The sequence below is a fragment of the Apium graveolens genome, chromosome 6, assembly GCF_009905375.1.
Source record: "Apium graveolens cultivar Ventura chromosome 6, ASM990537v1, whole genome shotgun sequence".
Lineage (NCBI taxonomy): Eukaryota > Viridiplantae > Streptophyta > Magnoliopsida > Apiales > Apiaceae > Apium > Apium graveolens.
The window spans coordinates 9162683-9169373 of NC_133652.1; positions in this window are offsets into that span (position 1 = coordinate 9162683).

Below are 6691 nucleotides of genomic sequence, written 5' to 3' on the forward strand. Positions count from 1 at the left end.
ATTAAACTAAATTTAATTAAGTAATTGGGGCTAAAAAATAATTTATATTATTGATTTACGCTAAAAATAAAATTAAATTCAAACTAAAGAGAATCCTTATATTATTGATCCAATTTAAAATAAAATTAAAGTCTACCTAATTTGTTCGTAGGTATAATGTAGGTTTAGAATAGTGGGATACCTATGATCCAACTTTAATAGCCAAATATTAAAGTTTGATAGTTGATTTTTGTGTATAATGTTTGGGTTTATATAATTACGGTTTTCTTTAATTTCTATAATATAAATACAAATTTTTTGGCCAAATTTAGAGCATATTTCATTAATAATTTGAAAGAGACTCGATCGGCACAAACCCCCAACTAGTCATGCAACCAGGTTGAAAAAATAATAAACGAGCTAAAAAAATAGTTGTTTTGTCTCCGGATTGCTTAACTAACTAAATACAAACATTTTGAAAATTCTGATAATGTCATCACCATGCTGCTTGTAAAATAGAGTCTTATCAATTGTCCCTCTAGTAAATCCATATTTGAGTAGAAATTCTGAGAGTATGTCATGTCATGCTCTAGGTGCTTGCTTCAATCCATAAAGAACCTTCAACAATTTACAAACAAAGTTTGAAAATTCTGGATCTTCAAAGGCAGGTGGTTGTTGCACGTAGACTTTTTATTCTAATTCACAATTAAGGAATGAACTTTTCACATCCATTTGATACACTTCGAAATTTGAATGTGCAGCAAATGCAAGAAAAATTCTTATTGCTTCAAGTCTTGCAACTGGAGCAAAAGTTTCATCATAGTCAATTCCTTCTTTTTGTGAGTAGCCTTTGCCAACCAGTCTTGCTTTGTTCCTTGTCACAATTCCATTTTTATCCATTTTGTTCCTATACACCCATTTTGTTCCAATAATACTCCTGTTCTTTGGTGCAAGAACCAATTCTCAAACTTAATTTCTTTTAAATTGATTTAGCTCTTCCTGCATAGCAGTTATCCAGTCAGAATCAAGTAGAGCTTCCACGGTTTTCTTAGGCTCAATTTGAGAAAGAAAGCATGCATGCAAGCATTCATTTACAGTAGCACTCCTAGTTCTCACTCCATTATTTGGATCACCAATTATAGCATCTTTTGTGTGACTTCTATCCCATTTCCTGGTGTGATCATATTGACTAGAGTTGTCTGCATTATCTCCATTATTGGCATGACTTGTGAAGCTATCATCTCCTTTTCCCCCCTGAGTTTGTGCCACCAAATTCAGGTGTGTTTCTTTCATGAGATGAATTTTCATTTTCACAGTTTACTGGTTTACTTGATTCTTGCTCCATTCTGTTATTTGTGTTGATCTCAGCTTCATCTTCAGAATCACTATAAATTTTCAGATTTTCAAATTTTAGGGCTTTCGCTTCATTTTCATTAAGGCATTCTAAGCCTGAACACTTGTCATCATCAAAGCTCACATCTGTGATTTCCATAATTTTCTTTTGCTCTAACACATAAACTCTGTAGGCAGTTCTTTCCAATGAATATCCCAGAAAAATAGCTTCAAATACTTTATAGTCAAATTTTCCAACATATTCAGAGTTGTCTTTGAGCACAAAGTATTTTCTTCCAAACACATGCAGATGCTTTATAGTAGGCTTTCTTTTTGTCAAAATTGAGTAGGGTGAGTTGCCAAGGTTTTTGTTGATTAGGAACCTGTTTTGAGTATAGAATGCTATGTTGATGGCTTCTTCCCAAAAATTAGTTGGCATCTTGCAGCATTGTTCTTGCAGTCTCAACTAGAGTCCTATTCTTCCTTTCAGCCACACCATTTTGTTGAGGTACTTTTTCTGCTGAGAATTCTTGAACAATGCCATTGTCTTTGCAAAATTCACTTAAAGATGCATTCTTAAATTATGTGTCATTATCACTTCTCAACCTTTTAAGACAATTTTGATCTTCAGCCTGTTTCTCAACTTTCTTTATGTGTTCAATGATGATGTGTGGATTTTTATCCTTTGAATACATAAATTCCACCCAAGTATATTTTGAGTAGTCATCCACCATCACCAATGCATATTTCTTTCTGGATATAGAAAATACATTAATTGGTTCAAACAGGTCCATGTGAATAAGCTGCAATGAAGCACTTATTTAATTTACAGTCTTGCTTTTTGTGACTAGATCTCTTTATTTTTCCTTTTTGACAAGCTTCACAAACTTCATTTTGAGCAAATTGCAGAGTTGGCATGTCTCTCACTAATTCATTTTTCACCAAGGTATTGATTGCTTTGTATTTCAGGTGAGAGAATTTCTTGTGCCAAAGTTTACTTTGTTCACTAGATTCCTTGGTGTAAAAGCAACATATTGCATCTTTGTTTGCTGAATTTAAGTCTGCAACAAATAGTGTTCCTTTCCTTTCTCCTTTCAGAGCAACTTCACCAGTTTTCTTGCTAGTGATTGAATAGTCTTCTTTGTCAAATATTACTTTGAACCCTTTGTCTGTAAGCTAGATGACACTTGGAAGATTTACTTCAAGACCAGCAACTAGTGCTACATCATCAATGACAATATTTCCAGAAATCAACTTGCCATATCCCATTGTGAATCCTATATTGTTGTCTCCAAAAGTCACCAATGGGCCAGCCATATCCTCAAACTGTGATAGCAGGGCTTTATCACATGTCATATGCCTGTAATATCCATTGTCAATGATTCATATGAATTTATTCTTCTTGCCTTGCACACAATGATGATTACGTGTGTTTATCTACCCAAGCAGTGTTGGGCACTTTCTTCTTTTTCACAGAACTTACAGAAGTAGAATTTGAACATTCAAAAATAACAACATTAATAGTTTGATCAACATTATCCTTCTTGATTGCAGATCCAAGATTGACTTCCTTAAGATCTTTCCTCAATTTATGAAAGCTTGTCACAACCTTCATATTGCAAGGAATGCAATCAAACTTATCACATAAAGAATATGGATCTTCAGCTTGAGCCTCATTATACTTGCATGCTCCAAACTTTGGCTCACTAACATCCTTTTTACAAAGGTGAGTTAGGTGATTTGTTGAGCCACATTTCTGACATTGATTCCTTGGAGCATCTGCAACATAGGCATAATTGTTGCTCTTGTTTACACCTTTTTTTTCCATTTTTGTTCTTTTTCTTCTTCTCAGTATTTTCAGTTTTGATCTCTTTTATTGGGGTCTTAGTAGCTTGACTCACTACAGGCTTCTTCTCATATTCAGTAATGGAAGTGGATTATGCATCTTTATTTTCTCTGTCTTCATCTGCAATTTCTTGCTTGATTTCCAACTCTACTTCACTGAAGTTTACTTCACAAACCTTAAACAAAGGTGTATTTACTCTTTTTAGCATCACAGGAACATTTTGGTTCTCAATTTCTTTTACTTTGTCAGCTTCAACTTTTTTGTGAGAATTCAAGGCCTCATAGTCCAAACCAATAGCTATGTTAGCACATGGTTTATTTTAGACATGATACTAACAAATCAACTGAGATGCATTCTTGAATGATTTGAGCTTCAAAACATTTTTCTCAATTCTTTCTCTCAACACTGCCCCTACTTCTCTAGCAACTTAAAGTTGTTCTTGAGGTACTCATTTTCTTGTTTGACTGTTTCAAGACCAACAAGCTGCAATTCTAGCTCCTGTTTTTCAATCTCAAGAATCTCATTAATTTTTGATAGCCTACTCACTTCCTCAGTAGCTGCCATCATGCTTATGTGGATATGAAACATATCTACACTCATTTTCTCAACAGTTTTGTTATTCCTAATGAACTAACAATGAGATTTACAGAAGGGGGGTTGAATGTAAATCTCAAAACTTTTTCAAGTTTTGAGCAGTTTCAAAGGCTATGTGTTTAAGATAAACAAGTGTATGAATTGCTTTAAGCTAATACAGACAGATATATATTCAAACACTAATGTAAAGAATACAACAGACCTTAAAAACTTTTCTGGTGGATTGTTGTTCCACCAGAGATGGTATTTCAGAAAATCTGTGATTCAAGAAGTTGATCACAGCTGCGTCCTAGTACAAACTAGATAATTTTTCTCTCAAGATTTTTCTAAACAGCTCTGGAAAAATTCTTTTCTAATTACTAGCTGCTACTTGGTTTATATATCACCAAGTTTACAAGTGAAGACAAAGATAAAAAGTATAATAATAAAATAAGTTTTCCACTTGTTTCTACTCCATTTTACTCCAGTGCATTGTTGACTATTGCCTCTTTATGCTAGAGTAGAATGGCTGCTTTTTCTGATGTTCCTGAATTAGGCTACCACATCTCAGTTGTCTCTGTCAACCCATGTGCCTCTGTTTGTAGGTACAACTACCACTTGTCAACTGCTATTTAACAGAACATCCGTTGAAGCCTTCATCCGTTGATGGCTTTATCCGTTGATGTGTTAGCAGTTAAAGCTCTATCCGTTGATGCACTCATCCGTTGAAGGATGTTATCCATTGAAGCTTTAGAGACATCCGTTGAAGCTTTGTTTCTCATCCGTTGAAGGTCTTTAAGTTATCCGTTGACACCATTTCATTTATACAAGATTACAAGGCATGAAATATTTACAATTGGCCTTCCTATCTGCATATCCTCTAGTAGTCAACATGACTTATAATTTCCCTCAATATTTAAGAATTATATCTCAAATTCAGAGACTGAAATATGCTACAACACTAGACTTATTTCTAAGTAAAGCTATACCATCAACGGATAGCCAAAATGGTCTTATCCGTTGAGGCTACAAACACTAGATTTCTACTTAAGTATTTTGTTAAACATATCATCAAACTAATGCACATATATTCCTAACAATCTCCCCCTATTTATGTCTATAAGAATTGTAGACATAAATTCAAGGTTAACTTGATGATAACAAAACACTTAACAAATATATGAACTAAAATTAAGTAGAAATTTAAAAGTGCTGCAAAAGTGTATGTACTAGAAGGTAATTGAAGATTTACAGTATTTCCAAGGGTGCTCCTCTAGCCTGAGCAAATCATCTATTTCTTCTTTGTTCCCTGGTTTTCTTTCCTAGCCCTTTGTCATTTTCCTCAATTTGGAGTTGGAGTTGTCTGAAGAATTCAGCTTCATCTTCATCACTGATATCCAACTTAGATTGCATTTCTTTGAGAGTTTCATTGCTGGCAATCTTGAGTTGGTCTTCAAGTCTGAAAAATCTTCTGACTCCTTTATCATCTCTGAATTCCATCAACCAATGAGGTGATTTGTGAATTGTAGTTCCCCTTTCTTGAATGAGTAAGGTTCTGGGCAAAGCATTGGGCTCCCTCCAAGTTTTCCTTATATTGGCAATCTTGTTGAGAATTTCTGTCTTGGCAGTCCTGGTAAAGCCAGAATCCTTTTGTATGGCTGAAAAGACTCTAATCAAGGTAGAGTAGCCTTCATTCAGAATCCTGTAGAGAGGCCATGTCCTTTCCCCAGCTCCTTTGTATCTGAACACCAATCTCTCTGGTAGCTGTCTGTAGGCAGCAATTCCCCTTACATCCTCCAGCTCATCCAGATAGAGTTCAATGTCTGAAATTTCTTTTATGTCACAGATGTGAACATAATCATCTTTAGAAATGGGTGGCTTAGGGTTAGGTTTATGTTTTTGAGTGAATTTCTTAGAGTTTAGGGGAGGTGTAGATTTTGATTTTCTTTTCTGTTTCTTTGGTAGTGGAAGAGTGGTTAAAAAGGTAGGAAAATTGATGGTGTCCCAATCAATAGGTTCCTCTTTTGGGATGATTGGTTCACCATGGATGTTTATAGTGGGATCAGCAATAAAGGGTTCAGGTATGGAAGGTAGAGATTTAGTTTCTTCAGTGTTGCCTTCACTCCTTCTATGTGCCTTGGCCTTTCTTCTGTTTCCCTTCTGCCATTCCTCTTTTTCCTCCATACTTTCACCAAATATACTCCCAAAAACCTCATCTAAGTTTGCAATCTTGTCTTCACTCCTGACTTCAATTCCTTTCTCATTTTCAACTAGACTTGACTTTAGCTTTTGTTCAAGCTTTTCTTGTGCTCTTTTGTCAGCCTTGAGTTTTTCAGCTTCTTTCTTTAACCTTTTGGTTTCTTCCCTCTTGGCTATTGAGAATTTGGGATGTCCTTGCATCACACATATGCTCTTTCCCTCTCTAAAGATAATAGCCATATTTCTCCTTACTGCCTCATCCATGGTCTCCTTGTGTTTTATGATACTAGCACCCAAAACTTTGTCTCCATCAGGCTTTGGAAGAGGAAAGTCCACTTCTTCCATTTGAGCAAAGTCTAGAGGGTTCTTTGTGGAGTCCTTGCTGGATCTAGAGTTGGGCTTGAGAACCATAGGTTTTAGATTCTTGAAAGAAGTCTCTCCAACCTTATTTCTCCTTTCTGGCTTGTGCTCCATATTGATTGGTTCAACCTTTGTGCTATGTTTCACAGATATTGATTTATCTTGTGTAGAGCCAAACAACTGTTGCACCCTTTCATCAATTCTCCTCCTTTGCTCTTTCACTTGAATTTCAGCTGCTGCTAGCTGGATTAAATCAATTCCATCAGGCTTTCCTTTGATTTGAATGATTGGAGAAGTAGTGATGGCAGGAACTAGCACTTTAGATATTTGGATTTTTGTAGATGGCTCTCCTTCCCCTTCCCTTTTACTCTCCCCCTTTTTGTTATCATCAAGGAGAGGGGT